Source organism: Solanum dulcamara, chromosome 11 (genome assembly GCF_947179165.1).
Source record: "Solanum dulcamara chromosome 11, daSolDulc1.2, whole genome shotgun sequence".
Lineage (NCBI taxonomy): Eukaryota > Viridiplantae > Streptophyta > Magnoliopsida > Solanales > Solanaceae > Solanum > Solanum dulcamara.
Genome location: NC_077247.1, coordinates 32402244 through 32421243, shown reverse-complemented (window position 1 = coordinate 32421243; position 19000 = coordinate 32402244). Strand labels below are relative to the sequence as shown.

The 19000-nt window shown below is 30.7% G+C and overlaps 1 pseudogene; it reads right to left on the bottom strand.

The window, feature by feature from the left end:
• Positions 1-5964: 5964 nt before the first annotated feature.
• On the bottom strand, positions 5965-6893 carry LOC129872505 (putative F-box/LRR-repeat protein At5g02700; annotated as a pseudogene).
• Between the last annotated feature and the right edge of the window lie 12107 nt (positions 6894-19000).

Genomic DNA, 19000 nt, shown 5'->3' with positions numbered 1-19000 from the left:
GGGTGTTGCATCAATAGAAGCTTAGCTTAAGTCATCAATGGAGTTTTGATTTCAAGCTTTTGTTAATAAGTAAGATCAGCGTGGATCAAAGATGGCAAGTCCCCGAGCCTATTATTTAGTTATCAACTATAAATATATATTTAAGGAGGATCCTATAACCTCCTAACGTATTTTAAACTGAAATATATACTTATACCACTAAGTAGTGATATGGCATAACAAGTGTGTTCGCTTTTCTATAGATAAGTGTGAGGCACAATAGTAAGTCAAAATAATTAATTTTATAAATGGTATGAAATAATTTCCTATTCCCAAGCTCATTGAGCAACTAAAATTATTTCATACGAGTAGGGGTATATATCGGTCGGTTCGGTTTGATTTTAAGTATTAACAGTTCAGTTTATCGATTTTTGGTTTCTAAATACGCTAAATCGATAATCAAACCAATAAGATATTTGTTATCGATTTTTGGTTTATCAATTTTTGGTCTTCAATGGTTCGGTTTTCTATTTAACCAATAAAAAAAACTTTTAAAACAAATATACGAATTTTGGAGCCGCCGTCGTAGCAACTTGCAAACCCTTGCCGCAGAACCTAATGTGGAAAAGCCTAAAAAATAAATACTAAAATACTAAATAGTATTATATAGTGATTAACTGATTATAAATTTATATTAATATTTTTTTGTTTGATATTTGTGTATGAGTAAAAAAACTAAAAATTAAATTAGTAAACTATTATAGTCTTAATAGATTATCGGTTCGCCCAATAACCCAATATTATAAAACCAATACCGAATCGATAACCCAATAATTATTTTTTATAAAACCATTAAATAACCGTTAATTCAATAACCCAATAGTAATAAGCCAATAACACTTTTTTCGATTCGATTTTTGCACTCCCCTACCTACGAGTTGTTAATGAAGATGAAAAGTCATTAAATACTTTGTATATTTTATGTGTACAACAAATTATACAATATTTTTAATTAAAAAAAATTATTTGCTTATCTTTAAATGAAATAATTAAAAATACGGTCTTCTCAAATGAAACACCTCTACTACATCAATTTTTTTGGATTTTTATTCCTCTGACTATAACCCAAACATGAATTCATGACATGACCACGAAACTATGAGGATGCAGAAAAATATGACTCCAAACGAAGAAAATATGAATAATACCAAATAATTTTTTGTGGCGGATGAACACATTAATACATATATATATTTTTACTTATTAGTTCCAATGTAATCATCTTTATTTCATTTTTTTTTAAAAAAAAGAAGATAAAGTATGATTATTCTAGTTAAGAACTTAATTATTTCCTTGTATTTCAGAAGAACTTCCACTAGTGGTGTTACCATGTGACCCACGACTATTGGTCTTAATACTTTAGGACTCGAGTGGAGCTTTCTTATTGGCTGATATCTCACTATTGTAACATATAAATAGTTTACTCCATTCATTTACAAGGAGACTAATTTCAGGAAATACAATAGCACTATTTTTATTCTTGAGCTCCAAATTTACTTTACATTGTCTACCTCGTTCTTATTCACGAACTGTGACAAAGAACTTTTCTTCCTAAGTATGTCAAACCATAATTTATATAACAGTAACCTTATTTTACTCTTAGATGGAAGGAAAGAAGATCAAATTGAAGTTACTTTATTAATAAGGCAGAACAATTTATAGAATCATTCAGATATTAGCTTCATTTTTAAGTTAGGGCGGAATATCTTAAACAGTCAAGTATTTTAACAAGTTTTTACACTAACCACATATATAGAAGGCTATCGAATAAATGTAAAGAGTTCAAAATATTTAGGGAAACAAACAAGAATAAATAAAAACATATTCTACTCTCTATGAAAGTCAACACGATTCTAAGGAAATAACAAAACTGGTAACAAACTTTCTATCCTTTTTGAACGACCACTGTACTCTATAACCAGTTTCTCCAGATATTTTGCATGCTCAAGCAAACACTTCATCACTTCAGTTTGCTCTTTTATCGTGTCATCGTTGTGTATAAAGAAACCCCACTTTAAAATAACCTTTAAGGTTTTCAGATTCTTCAACGAACCTATGAATATGTTGTCTTCCAACACATCCATGTCTTCACACCAGTAATTTAAGAAGCAGTCCTAAGGATACAGAAGAACCACAAAACCGGATATAATTAATTATCAAGGGGAAAAAGCTTAACAATATATATAAAAGATCTTTAAGAATATCAACTAATCTGAAAAGCAATATATCAACACTTTCCAGAAATAAATTCAGTATGCTTTCATGAGAAATACTTTGTGGGAACACATAAAACTAACGAGATGGACGTGTATTAGTTACACTTTTATGCCACACAAAACAACCATTTAAGTACTCATTGTAGAAAGCAGTCTTAAGTTAAGCACATTTGATAAAAATAATAATAAAAAGGTATCTGATCCAATACACAGTATGGATTGGATAAAAGGGAACTGTACAGAATACAGCCTGAAATCCAGAAGGATAAAATAGGACTACATGACGAAGAGATCGAACCCTATACCATATATAATTCCTACTAACTAACTAACACATACACATGAAGAAATAGAATAAACGAAATAAAAGCATCATGAAGCATTAAATCAATTAAAAACATACATACATACCTCTTTTGAAAGTACTATTGTCAAATTCTCTTGACCTTAAGAGGTTGGCAATACCAAGGAAGGTATGGTTAATTTGTAATCCAAGAATTTATTGTCAATTGTTTGCACTCCAACAATGGTAAAGAGACATCTTCCTTTTGCAACACCAACATTGAAATCATCAATATACAAACTCATAGCACTTGAAGACAAACCAAACTATACAATACTACTCCCTTTTTTAGATTTCCTCTCACACAATATAGTGTGAGATTTACAACTTAATTTGTGCCTTGCCGGAAATGGTTAAAGGTAGAGGTTGACCCAGGAACATCCATGAATTATATAAGTGTTAAAGGACCTGTATAGGGTTTCAGTCCCCCGAAGTAGCAATACTAAGAAACCGTAGCTGGCACATGAGAGAAGTACTGCGAAATCCACCACCACTCCTACTTCTGTAATCTCAATACCAAAGCACCCGACCGCAGGCAGGACAGCATCCCAAAGCTAAAGGAAGTGACCTATGCGAAGGAGGACAATCAAAACTAGGCTAATCTGTTTACTGATAACAGATTAGCATCGCGAGGAATAAATTTGGAGTATGTCTCGCCAATGAAATATCAAGTTGTTAGGACAATATCTTGTAAAAGATTATATCTAAAATCATTAATACATTGAAAAGAGTGATTGATAGTAGTCGAGGAGCTTTTGTGCCTGGGTGCATGTTAAAGTTAGAATAAGAACGAGTCACGCATTGGTAAAAGGATATCTCCTAAGTCCGAGGTAAATGTTTGAAGATAGATAAGTAAAAAGCTCATTATTTAGTGGGATGGGCATTCTTAGAACAAGTTCTAACTAGATTGAGCTTCACTGAGGTATTTGTTAGAACCCTTTGCACCGCTAAGACAGGGTGATCTCATGTCACCACAACTTTTTGCCTTAGTGATTAGTTAACCATAAGTCTTTTGAGTTCGAGTTTTGGAATCGAGTCACCTTTATTGTTAAGAATTAGGAAAGCGCTTTACCTTCAAAGTGAGACTTCCCAGCGAAATATTGGATTAGTTGGGCCCAAAAGCAGGTACCCAAATACGGATAGGGAAGCGAATGGAAATCAAATGCACTTTACTAGGACTTACAAAGAAGCACAGTGTTGATAATATCAAACCAAAGCGTTTTCAAGTTTAGAATAATGTTGACAAAGCTATGAGATTATTTTTTTGATAAGTTACAAAGTTAGAGTAGTATTGACCGCTTGTCATTAGAAAATGCAAATTTGTATCTCTAAAGAGACACTAAAGGCTAGATAGCTCAAATGGTGCGCCCCACTAGCAGTATAGAATTTATTTTTTTGACAATCTTGTTAGCTTAAAAGTTTGACATGAAATCAAAAGGAGATGTATGTGCTGAAAACAGGCATGCTTTTTCTCCCTGGGACACAAGTACAGTGCTATAATACCAGCAATATCTCTTTTTCATCAAGCTTTGTTACTTGTCACAAGTAGCAGTACTAACCCAAGGAATCACAACCCAAGAAGGATAGTCAAACCTACCTCGATAGCCGAAACCACACTCGAACACCTCCACCAACGATCAACTCTCGAATTCAATACCCAGAATAATAGCCCACTATCAAGAATGAAATATGCGTATCATAATGAGTCCAATGACACCCATATTGATAGATTTCGGAGGAAAAATAGTCCAAAAATTTATTAATTTCAAAAAGGGTCAAATCTTCAAAAAAACGTTCTACACGTTGAGGGGAGTTTGTGGGTGAAAAATTCATAAAAATAGGACAAGAAACAAGATAGAAATCAATGAAAATCATATTTGAAATTTCAAAAACAAAACCCCCAAAATCTCAATTAAAACTAGACTTATTCAAGAATTAAAGAAAGGAAATTAATAGATAAATGATGGGAATTGAAAAAGGAACTTATCCACATGAAAATCTTCAAGAACTTGATCCAAAATTGCCTACTCAAAGCTCAAGATCAATACAATGGGGTTTTTTCAGAAATGGGACTGTTTTTATGACTTAACACTGTTCACGCACAATTTGTGCCTCCATCGCGAGCCACCACTTACTTTCGCGATCACAAAGCACTGGCAAAATATACTTCACAATCATGTCCCCATCTTCCGCAATCGCAATAAATCAAGAAATGATCCCTCACGATCACGTGGATAGAGTCGCGATCGCGTAGAACAAAATTTGAACAACCCCTTATTTGCCTAAACTACTTTTGGCCTAAAAATTCAAAACAATGATTAAGGTTCTAGAACTTTAAGTTAACGCTCAACTAGACCAAATTCGACATTTCGAACGCAATAGAACTGATAGAATTCTCATCCGACACTAGGATCTCAAAACGTTGACCAAAATTATACCAACTCATTTAAAAGTTCACTTTTCAACTTACGACTTCAAATTCACATATCAACCCAAAATTTGTTTCCAACTACGGGCACAGACCAATTTCTCATTTCAAAGATGATTGAACTGGCAAAATCTCATTCCAAGACCTATAGCTCCATTTGGTTTCTCACCTTTTAACTCTATAGAACTCAAAAATATGTCCATTTCATTATCTATTAAGACTTTAACACAATCAACTACACAAAGTAAACAAATAATAGTCAGGAGCAGTAATGATAAGGTAAAATGATAATTTGGTGCAAATTTCCAAAAATGACCCTCAAGGTCTTTACATTGGTAAAGGAAATTATCATCCATTACTAGTTAAGACAAGAATTTTATTGACGTGTTAAACTTCATTTGAGGCTCCCTCAAATACCAAAAGCTGCTTTCTCTTTGCGTTAAAACTATTCTTACTCTTCATCACTATTGATAATTTTCATTTAAAAAAATTAATAACATCACAATTCACAGACAGTCTATTTCTTCATGACTTGTTGTAAATATCAGTTTCGATCATATCTTTGGCACTAGGTAGGGGAAAGCTAGGTGTACGCTCAACTCCCCTCTCCTAAGATTCCACCAAATCGGATTACAATTGGTATGTGTTGATGTTAATCATATCTTTGGCAAAATAATTTTAGATTTTCTCTTACCTAATATAAGATTATTATTGTTACATTGAAGTATAAGTTTTAAAAAGGAATGCCAGCGATCTGTAAAATCTCTTATTTTAATTCTATATCCTTTTACACACTTCTTGAGTTACTTCTTGTCCTAAAAGAGAGAAATGCTTAATTTTAGTAACATTCAATTACGCTGAGTATATAATTCATGTTTGCATAAAAAGACATTAAGAGTAAACTGACCTTGATATACAAGGATGGGATGATTAGCCTCTTAGCACATGCTATGCTTGTCAAGTGATCTCAGTATGATTTTGTCAATTTTGTCATCTAAGTCGAAAGTAAGATCAGCGTGGATCAAAGACGACAGGTCCCCAAGCCTAATTTCCACACCATCAAAATCCCTTGAAATACTTAAATGTTGAACATATGGAGCAACAATTTCAAAGTAACAATCACCTCCCATATAGTCAACAGGATGTCTGTGGTTAATCAATTCCAGTCTCATACATTTTGGGGAAGTTAAGTGCAAACGATGAAAACCACAAAAGTCACACAGCTTTAATGATTCCAGCTGATGACAATTTGATGTTATTTGTTCCATGTGTTCAAGCATAGATGATAGAGTTAAAGTCTATAGGGATGTCCAATTCAGTATACGATCTTCTTGTATTCTGCAACACTGGCAATTTAGTTCTAGAACTGATGAACTTCTGCAAAGATCATGTGGCAAGCTATAGCGATAAATGTCCAAATAAAAGCCAAGGCGATCATTGAAATGACGTACATGTAGTTCAAAATCCTCCACTCCTTTCTTCCGATCAATTTCAAGCCATTTGTCAAGTTTGGAACTATAATTTGATAGAGCGAGCTTAGGTCTGAAATGTAGAGTGAAGCTTTCAATTTTAGAGGAGGTAAGAAAAGGCAATGCATTGTGCATGAAGGAAAGAAACCTGTTATCAGACCAACCAGACTTGGAATTCAGGTTGTGGATACAAGTCCAGAGCGTTTAGAAAGAATAGTTGTTGTGCAGGCATCTGTAATGGGGATCATAGAAAGAATTTGAACAATTAGAGAGTCACTGATCCAATCAATTGCAGTTTGTACCTCAATCTTGTCACGTAATACAGCCTCTGTTTGGTGAGGTGAGTATTGGGATTTTGGGTCACCACAATTGCGTTGGGATTGGTCTTGCTCGGCCATCTCACTGCTATTGTGCTTTCAAAGTTTATTGCAAGACATATATACTAGTAGTGTCATATTCTTACTAGGTTCATGCGCTGGTGCATTGAAATCAGCTACTATTTCAAACATCGTCTCAGTTAACTCCGACTGTTGAATAGTACTAACATTTAGTATCGATGTGACTCTTCGTTTGACAAACCAGCCACTCCATCTCCCATTACATTTTTGGTAGAGGGTGTCAAGAATTTCAAAAGAATCAGTGCATCACTATTTATAAATGAATTTATTGGGGTGTGAAACACTAACGTTACTAACTCCGTCATATATTAGATAAACATCTTATTAAAAATATTTGTCATTTATTAAAGCAAGATAGAATTAATTAAATTTTTCTTATTTTATCCTTACAAATTAATATGGTCTTTTGAATGTAAACAATTTCAATACTAACTATTTCTATATTTTATGTATATTGTATTGATATAAACAAATGACAAAATGATAAAGTCTTTTCAATGTATTAATAATTTCTTAATCACCGTACAAAGTTAAAAGTGCTCATTTAATATGGAACGGAGGTAGTACTAAAGAAAGATATTTAAAGATACTCCCTTTATTCCATATTAATTGAATTTTTGAGGAATTTTTCATTGTTCAAAATAATTGAATTGTTCAAAGTTCAAGATAGATGTTTGAAACTTTTTCCTGTGAAAAGTATGATTCAAATTATGTCCTTTAATATTTTTTCTAATATATGTGCATTGTCTCACAAATTCAATTAATACAGAATGGAGAGAGTACTAAGTATTAGGGATAAATTCAGAGATATCCGCTATTGACTTCCCTTAAGGTTTGCAATATTACATTTCTCTTCCTTATTATGATTTTTTATAACAAAACTTTTAATCTATTTATTATCTAAAAGTATGAAGGTCTTAAAAATATTGATTGAACTTTTTGTCTTTCATTAAAAGTGTCTTTTTTTAGACAAAATCGTAATTAACTATTTTTTTACATATTTATTATTTAATATAGGATTTTGAAATTAGTTAAAATTCTTATTTGACCTAGGTAAGAAATCTTGACTATTAAAAGGTTCCTTAGTTGAACAATGTACTGATCCTAATAATTAGAAATCCACCTTTTGAAAAGTTAACATTTAGAAAAGGAAATAATTTTGGTTTAAAAAAAGTAGAATACTACGAATTTTTTTAATTTGAGTACAAAGAGGACTGAATTTGCCTTAATTAGAATCTTAACTTAAAGTATTATTTTGGATCTAAATTTGCAAAAAACATACATTCTTCTATTTCTACTTTTTCCTTTTTATTTTAATTTTATCAAGTCGTCTTCTTACGTTCATTATCATCATCCGTTTTGTCTTAATTTATTTTTTTAGTTAATAGCTTTAAAATTATATATAAATTATACATAATTAGTAATTGACAATGAATTCTTCTTCTTTTTTTATGATTTCTTGTGTTTTTCTTTCGGTTAAAATTTTCTGATTGAAAAATTTGACTAAACAAACATGTTGCAACCAAATGAAGTAGCAAAAAGAATTCAAAGGTTTATCCCTTCCTTTTTTAATTCTTTCTTTATTTAACTGTGATTTAGTTTTGATTCTGTTATTTAACTATATTTTGATATATGGTTCATTAGTATTATAATTGAATATTTAATTAAGTTATAACAACAGTGTGAAATAAAAATGGAATTGGAAATAAATAAATATGAAATCTAAATACGAGTTTCTCTAATTGTTAGAACTTTCATGGATAAATAAATGGGTCAAATTCATGCACTTCGTTCATGAAGACTCTCTTCTCATTTTCTCTCATTCATATTACGATTAGACATTAATTACAGCTTGAAATTCAATTAATTATTTCTAGAGGAAAGTTCAAAAATAACTAAGACTAAAAACATAATCCGGTCCTTAGCTATAGTTTACATAATTATGATTTGTAACTATATGTTAGAAGGAGGAGAGAGGCGAGCGAAATTCGAGAGAGAAAAAGAGAGCGACACATTGATTTATATATCTAATCGATAATTATATCACGAATACAATTGATTTGTATAAAAAACTAGCTACGTGAAGAAGGAGAGAGGCAAGCGAGATTGGGAGAGGGAGGAGAGAGGCGAGCGAGATTGGGGAGAGGGAGGAGAGAGGCGAGCGAGACCTGGGAAAGAGGGAGGAGAGGCAAGAGAGATACATTTGATTAGTATATCTAACCGATAATTGTATTACGAATGGAATTTGATACAATTGATTTGTATCAATAAATACAATTGTATCAAAGACTATTGTATTCAATTCTTTAATGCAAATCAATCGCATCAAGAATATTAACTAATACAATTTGAATCGTTATTGTGATTTATAACAAATTGATTTGTATTCATGTGCATTTTTTATTCGTCTGTTGCTTTGTGTATTGTATTTATGTGCTACCATGTGTGTTTGTATTACCATTTATATTTATATCATTAGTTGCTACTATTTGTATTTGTATCATTGACCGTTTCTATTTGTATTTGTATTGCAGAGAGGGAGAGAGGAAGAGTCGAGAGAGAGGGGGAGGGGGTAAAGAGATGAGAGAAACAAGCGAGCGAGAGTGCATAGAAAGGAAGGAGAGAGGCGAGGGAGGGAGAGAGGAGAGAGAAATTGATATAAAATTCTAATTATAGTTACGAATCATTATTCTTTTAAACTATAATTGTGTATAATGAGTACATATTATATGTTTGTCTTTATGTAATTTTTCCTCTCTATTTTGCTTATCTTTTTTTAAAAATAAAAATAAAAATAAAATTATGACTTATACTCTACTCCAATTTTTATTAATAGAAAATATGAAAATATCTGGAAAAATAATTTAAAGTCACGGTTCATGATAACTGTTAGAGTTCTCTCATGGCATATACTTCATTTTACTCTATCAATTTTGTTCTTTGAAGTTCAGTGCAAATTGTGCCAATATAATTAATTTTCTTTTACAGTGATTGACGGCTTGATGTGAGACACATGTGTAAAACACGTACTCTAAACTAGCTAATATAAAAGGTTGTAATTTGACTAATTTAAAAGGTACTCCCTCCATTTCATATTAAGTGAATTTTTGAGGGATTTTTCATTGTTTAAAATAATTGAATTATTCAAAGTTCAAGATAAATATTTGAAACTTTTTTCATATTTGTCATTTTATTTATTGAAGTTTTATATTTTCTAGGAGATAAATTACACTATTTGCAAAGTTATATTTATGATTTTACAAAGAACAATAGTGAAAAATATGTCTCAAATTAAGTCCTTGAATGTTTTTTTAAATATATATGCATTGCCTCATAAATTCACTTAATATGAAATAAAGAGAATATGTGGTATCATGCATATTCCCTTTGACGCTGATTTCATGTCCATTAAGGGACAAATGCCGGGGGGGGGGGGGCTTTGTCCCTTTGATTTCTTCCACAATATCTTTGCCCATTTGGTATTTTGGGCAAAATTATTGCCTTTTTGACTTGTAAATGTGTTCACTTTTCTATAAATAAGTGTGAGACAAAAAAGTAAGTCAAAATTAATTAATTTAGCAACTGCCATTTCTTAATTAGAAAAGACTCTGCATAACCTTATTTCAGATTTTCCTTAATAACTTTCTCTCCGAAATGTACTATTTCCTCTATTTCATATTAAGTGAATTTGTGAGGCAATGTATATATATTAAGAAAACTATTCAAGAACGTAATTAAACCATAATTTTCACTACTGTCCTTTTGTTTATTCTCAAGTAGTACAATTTATCTTTTAAAAAATATAAAACTTTATTAAAGAAAAGGGTAATATGACAAAAAATTCAACATTTTATGAATGTAATATAAATGTATTATAAGTGTTTTAAGATATATTATGCTTGTTTGGTAAGAAATTAACACAATGTATCATAAGTGTATTAAAGTGTGTGATAAATGTATTATTCATGAATAAAACATATATTTTATGTATTTTATAAATTATTCGGTAATATGTATTAAAATTGTATTATAAATATATTATAAGTGTCCGGTAAAATTTTTTATTGCTATAAATAGTATATATTTTTTTAATACTCCCTTTATTCCATATTAAGTGAATTTATGAGGCAATGCACACATATTAAGAAAAATATTTAACGACATAATGTGAACCATATTTTTCATTACTGCCCTTTGTAAAATCATAAATTTAACTTTGCAAGTAGTGTGATTTATCTCCTAGAAAATATAAAAACTTCAATAAATAAAATACAAATATAAAAAAAGTTTTAAGCATCTATCTTGAACTTTAAATAATAAAAAATTTCTCAAAAATTCATGAAATGGAGAGAGTATAACATATCTATGTAAGTTTTCCAATACTAAATACACTAACTTTTTCCTATTCACAAGCCCACTGAGCAACTAAATTTGTTTCATACGAGAGTTGTTAATGAAGATGAAAAGTTATAAATATTCTGTTTTGTGTGTATAGCAAAGTATACAATATATTTAATTAAAAAAGAGAGCTGCTATATGACCACAAAAAATTGATCCAAATATGGTCACAATTGTAAGAAGTCTACAATATCCTTATGTTAAATTTTCTGGCAGTATTCCTTCCAAAACAAAACTAACTTGTTCCAATTCCCCAAACTCTTTTAACTATTCTTTGATTACTAAGGAAGATGAAAAGTCTTGTTGTGTATATTTTCTTTTTGTTGTTATATGGTTCATTTGATTAAAACAAATATATGGTTTAGTTTATAAAATAAATATATTTCAGTTCATTAAAAAAAGTTATACACTTAAGTTAAAAAAACATTTTTGTAATTTCATTTTTACATATTAGTATTGTTTTATCATTACTATACAATATAAACTGTGTGTTGAAATCTATACATAACCTCCACCCACCCACCCCATCCCTCCCCAAAACCCAATTTTCCAGAACGTACTAATGAATACCTTTATCAATTTTTTTTCCTTCTTAAAATAGGGTTATTGAATTTGAATAGCTATAAATATGTTATTTATCAAAAATGCCTATAGTTATATCCCAAATTCGTTGTATATTTGTATAATTTTTTATTTATTTATTTATACAGTAATACAACCGTATAAATAATGCAATAATTAAGATAAAAATCTGATACTATAAGTGACATCCCTTTATTTACGTTTCAAAAACTCTCAACTTTCCATTATTAAATTTACAACTATTAATTACCTAATGAAAGTTATGTACCACTGGAATTAGAATATATTTTAATCAAAATTTTTGGGATACATCTTCTGTTTTGTCTACATTGTTCTCCAATTCGCAAACCATGAAGCACCTAAAGATTTAATTTTGAACACGGCACTTATGCATACGGGTATATACACCGAAACCTGTATTCTTGAACTTGTTGAACTGGATAGGGGTAAGTTTCTCCCTCAAGTCATGAATTATGTTATGATTTCCGTATATCTGCATATGCGGGGCTTCAACCATATGATTCACCACGTAGAATCTGATTTCCTATACAAAGGAAAAATGCATTACCCTTAAGAATACAACAATACATTATATATATGAATTACCCTTGATCGAGTCCTTGACTTTGAAAAAAACTTGATACATTGAACAAGCCCGGAAAAGGAAAAAAAAATAGAACAAACCGCAAAATAGTATCCAATTGGATTCAAATATACTAGATGAATACTTTGATTTCAAATAGGATGCATGTATTTTTATAAGTATGATTGTATTAAAATATAAATGATGCAATCCAGTCTTGACTTTGAACAAAAACTTGATACATTGGACAACCTAGGAGAAGAAAAAAAGGAACAAACCACAAAATAGTATTCAATTGTATTCAATATATACTAGTTGTTGGTGTATATGCATTTTATTATTAAAATAATAAAATATTAATTGCATATTTTAGTGGATATAAATTGATAAGAATGTGGTCAATTATTCTTGGTGTAACTTATGTAACTACTAAGTCATGTTCTACCTCATTATGCCTTGTAACAAATGTAGCTTCCACGGTATAATTCTTCTATTCATCAACCCACATTATTATCTACTTTATTTCTATTCAAGACAAGGAAGAATTCCTCACCTATAAATAGTGATGTTTCCTCCTTTGTGAAGTATGTGTCAAGAAAGATAAGAAGTGTGGATAATATTGTAGTGTAAAATAGTAAAAAAATTGAGATAAGAAAATATTCTAATTCTTCAACTATATAAAAATATATATAAATACTTTGATTTCAACAGAAACAATAGCATATATGCATACTTTGATTTCAAATAGGATGCAAGTATTTTTATAAGTATGATCACATTAAAAAATCAATGATGCAACTCAGTCTTGTCTTTGAACAAAACATGACACATTGGATAACCCCAGATACGGAAAAAATATAACATGCCACAAAAATGGAAAATATTGAAGATGGTAAAAAATGGAGAACCGTGCACACATGATTGTGCAATTGATTAGGTTTGCATTAAATGTTTTGCAATTAAATATTTATTTAATTACGTATATAAATAAAAAAAATATTATTCGCATATAATTAACTTTGCTATTTAATATTTAATTATATCCATATAATATAAAAAGTGTAAACTATAGTTATTTATGTTAAATATATATTGATGTTTGCTATATTCGGTAGATTTTCCATAAATTAATCTATTGAAGGAGACAATTAAATTTCATGTTAATAATAATTATAAATAAATATTTTATCTATTTAAAATTATACTTAATTATTTAATAACAGAAGTTTTAAGTGTTGATTCAAAAAATTATAATTAAATTTTTTAGAATATAATCAATAAATAAAATTATATCCAATTCTTCAATAATTAGTGCACCATCTACACTGGATGTTTTTCCAGAGAAAAATACAATGTAAAGTGTCTACTAGTTTCGATGGAAAAAAAAAATCAAGCTAGTCAATTATTGTTGCCAGATCAATCAATTTGACCATTTCGATAATGAAAATTGTCATCTTCATCTTCAATATCTATCATTTATTTTCATGTGTGGAGAAAACTACTGATTCCTTTTTGAATGATCTTGTATACTCGTTTTTCTATTTCAAAAATATTGAAAATTCTTTGATTTATTTTTCTATTTTGAACTAATTAACAAATACAATTGTATCAATATGGGTTGTGGTGTAGTGATGAAACTGTTTCATTCTTAATTAAAAGTCTCAAATTCAAATCTGCAATGCGCAATTCAAATTTAATCGGGACTCAAATGCAGATACTAAACACCGATGAGAAATTAAACAATAAAATGCAGTTAGAACTTTATTTATTGAGTGTAATATGGGATATAATAATGAGCCCGTTTGGATGGGCTTAAAAAAATAACTTTTATGTATGAATTGCTTTTAGAACTTTAAAGTGCTGAAAGTTATTTTTATAAATAAACAGTTGAGTGTTTGGATAAAAGTGCTTAAATGAGGAAAATTATGTGAATTTTAGGGTTAAAAGAATAAAAAGGGTAGTTTGGGAATTTAGTTAAAATATAAGGGATATAAAAGTAATTTTCATGGTCAAAGAAAATGACTTTAAGCACTTGGAAAAAAAAAGTTAAAAATCATAACTTTTCATTTTTGACTGACTTTAAGAACTTTTTGGCTTAAAATTAGCATTAGGCAAACACGTCCAAAAACTGAAAAGGGACTTTAAGTTGGTTTTGACCAACTTAAAGCTAATCCAAACGGGCTCAATATATCTTCTAGTGATGAGAAAGGAACTTGAAAAACGTAACCTCTTCATAGCCAAGTGGATCATACTTAACCTAAACAAATCATTTTAACACATCAAACACACGATTTTTTTTATAGAATACATTTCATGTCACGTCAAGTTGGGATGGAGGGGTTAATATCATGTAAGATCATTGAACTATTAGATCTAGTAAAATCATTAAATTTTATTTTATATTATAAAATCATTTAACTATATTTATCATTAAAATAAATTTGACATAACAAGATAAATTATTTTTTATGTCATATAAACTTGGACCCCACAAATAAACAAAATAAATAAATAAATTAAACCCATTACTTCTTGTAATGATCTTGAAAGTCATTTTTGATAGCTTTTGCAAAATAATCATTTTATCCTTTCCGATAGTTGTCCGAGTCATGTTTGATCAGTATTTGAAGTTGGTTTTGGAAAATTCTTTAAAATGTTAAGATTTTTGGAAAGATTTGAGTCTTGAAGGTTTAAGTTGTCAAATAGTGGTATTCAGTGTCATTTGGAGTTTCAAGTCTTGAAATAAATTTTTGTCAATTTCATCAGCCCCAGAATGTGGAATTTGATCTAGGAGAGTTGACGGAATCAGATTCGGGGTTATATCGAGGATTTGAGGTCCTAAGTTGGAAATTCTTCATATTTGATCATAGAGTTGACTTTGGTCAACATTCAAAGTTTGGATGCTCGGAATTAAATTCTGACGACTCTGTTAGATTCGGGGGATTATTTTAGGCCTAGAGAGAGTTCCTGTGTATTTTTCGAAAGATCCGAGGGTGTTTTTGATCTTTTTGAGGCTTAGAGTTAGTTTGGTTGCGACTTATTGGCTTTCGAGCCAAGGAAACCTCGAATTTGAATTTTGATGATTCCATTTATTTTGGAACGTTGAATTTAGTAGGTAGCATATATGGTTTATGTGTACGAAATTTTAAACGAATTTCGAGGGTCGATTCAGAGACTCTGTGACGTGAAATTTGCTAATTTTTTGATATCTGATACCTTCGCTTTTGCAAAGGCGGTGTCGCTTTAGCAACCTCCGAATTAGCAGAGACCCTTTGCAAAAGCGAAGGGAAAGGATTTTTTTAGGCTTCACTTTAGCCACCCTGATGCCCCAAAAGTGACCCATGATGTCTCAAAAGCGACACCTGTGTCGCTTTTGCGACATCTGAGAGGGGTTAGCCGAGGTCTTGATCCATTTCTCTATTTTCAGATCTTGGGAACTCGATTAGCCAATTTGTGAAGTGATTTTTCAAGGCTATTTCACTGGGTATGTGTTCTTGACCTAAAATCTACATTACCCATTATCTATATTATGATTTTAACTTCGAATCCGCTTTTGTATATTTTTATCTATCTATTTAAATTGTTTCCGCATTATTTTTCATAAATATTAGGTTTCAGGTTAACTTGTCCGATGAAAAAGGATAAGTGTCATCAGACCCAAATTCAGGTAGTAATACTTCTCCTTTCTTTATTTCTCCAAAAACTCTTACAAAAATAAAAAGCTCTTGGAAGATTCTTTAATGATATTCATGCTGAAATTCTTCTTAAACAATGGATTTCCTAAAAAAAATGTCACCTACCAATTGCAAGTGTGTTAGTATTTGAAAATTTTATATCTTAGATTTGCAAGTTGTTAATAAATCTAAGACGGTGCAAGTGAAAGCAAACTCCAGTGCAAGGAAAAATGTTTTCCCAGATACGATATTTTCGAATACCCCTCGTTAAAAGTGACTCAAATATATCCATATCGATACAAAAGTTGCACACACACACCTTTTTTATCTAACGGATATGAAAAAAATTAATTTTAAATTATTTTTTTTGATTGTTGATTTTAAAATAATTCATGTAGTGGTATATATGATCTTTCTTATACATGATTAATATTTTTTGATTTTTTTGATTATCATTATTTGAGTTTCTTATTCTTATTTCATTTTCCCCCATTCTTTAGTGTAAAAATATGAAAAATAAAAAGAAAAAAATGTGAATGAAAAGAGAGAAAAAAGTAAGAGAAAAATTTAAACTATTTTTTTGAGGCTACATTTTAATTTATTTTCATTTTAAAAAATTGGGGTATCTATGATAAATTATACAAGAAAGTTAGTGAAAAAATATATTTAACCATCAAAATAATAAATCCAAATTAGCCGTTGAATTAAAAAATCTAAAAAAATATATGCGAAGAGGATCAAATATACCTCTACATGGATACTTTATTAACAATGAAAAAAATTAAAATTAATTGTTTCACTTTTGGTAGAGAAAAAGGGTATATGTGAGTCATTTATATAACATTAGGGGTATAAATAAACCACTTATATAACGATGGCCGACGGATATATCAAATCTAAATGACAAAATTGAGAGGTATATTAAACATTTTTCACTATAAACAATTAAGCAGCTCGTGGGATCTATCTCTGATTGATCCCCAAGATGGTGAAAGTTGTTCAACAGATAGACCGCAAAATGAGATGATATATATATATATATATATATATAGGGAGGGGGGGTCCATGTTTATATGAAAAATTTATTTTTATGATAAATGTAGTTTAGTGACTTTTAAAGATAAAAACCTTAAGTTGAGTGATTCTATTAGCATAAAATAAAGTTCAATGACTTCGTTGGATAAATTCTCATAGTTTAATGACCTTTTAAGATATTAAATCGGGGATGGAGTGGCAATTGTGCAGAAAGGAAAATTTAACTCTTTCCTTTTTTGGTTTCATATTTTTTGTTGGAGAAGGAATAAGGATTTAAGTAATGTGCACTAATAGTGCAAAATTATTACCTGAATAAAAGGAAGTAGTGGTAGTTAAATGTAAATAAACAAAAGTAGAATGAAGGGCCACGATTTGTTCCTGATTAATAAAGCTTAACAATCGAGATGAACTGGAAGGTTATAAGTAATAGAATTGGCGGAGGAGAGAACTTGTCCAGAATTCCAGTACTAACCACTCCCTTCTCAATTCTCATTCTACCCTACTCTCCTTCTTCCCCAATTTTCTTTTCTTTTCTTCTCCTTTCTTCTGCAGATTCACGCTATCAATGAAGATCTAGTTTCAGTTATCTACTTCCATTTATCATAGTTGTAATTTGCAATTTCTGATTTATATAAAATTAGAAAATATCGCTAAAAAGTTCACTGTTTCATTTCTATTTTTCATCTTTATTTGCAATTAATATTATTAGGTGATTCAAATTCAAAATAGTTGGTATCAGAGCCTCAAATCTGCAACACACTCTATGCATATGGCGGAGGGCACACGCATGAGAACTATGAATAAACAACTACAAAATCATGATCAGTTGCTCGACGAGGCGAGGGGACGACAGAGAGATCTGCTCACAACTCAAATTGAGTTCAAGGTACACTTGAATTGATTTTGAATCAACTCATGAATATCGAGAAGTGACCTCGTCGTGGTCCAGAGACTTTTCCTACTGAAAGGGATAACTTGTTACCAGCTCCTGGTGGGGAAGGTAGAGTTGCTAGACCACCACTAGTATTCCCTCCTCCTATGTGGGAATTACTCACTTTCGATGGACAAGACGATAAGGTTTTGATCCGCAAATATGAGTGATATTTCCGATCGTATAGAGTTCAAGAAAACATGAAGGTAGAAGCTGTTACTCTTTACCTAAATGGTGAACCTAAATGGTGATGCAGAAATTTGGTATAACTCCTTAGTTTTAAGTCAAGGAGTAGTTACTTGGGCTGAATTCACGGAGGATTTGTGTATATGATTTGGTGAGTTATGGGTGAAGGATGTAGTTGAGGAATTTAACAAGCTGGAACAAACTGATAGTGTAGAACGATTCCTGGTAAAGTTTAAGGATTTGAAAATCCATATGATCAGTGAAAATTCTTCTTTGAATTGGGCTCACTTATTTTCTAGCTTCATAGGTGGTCTCAAGGAGGAAATTAAGCTTGCTCTGAAGATGTTCATGCCAACTATCTTGAGCTATGCCATTCGATAGGCTAGGATGCAAGAAAATGCCATTGAGAATGCTCAGAAGAAGGCCAAATCACTGGTTAAACATGTTGCAAACACTGATGTTTTTGCCATCTCTGAGTTTCCTAGAGGGGTGGGAGTGAATGCACCAAAGCCTAAACCTCTCAGGTTAAGTCTTGATGTTTATGAACACAGAAAAGCAAATCACTTCTGTTTCAAGTGTGGGGTGTCAACAACATCACATGTGTAAGATGAAGCAACTGTATTGTATAGTTGGCACCTAGGAAGAACCACATATAGGTGTTATTGAGGAGATACAAGAAGGAGAAGACAACTTGGAACAACCTGTAGATATTGAAATC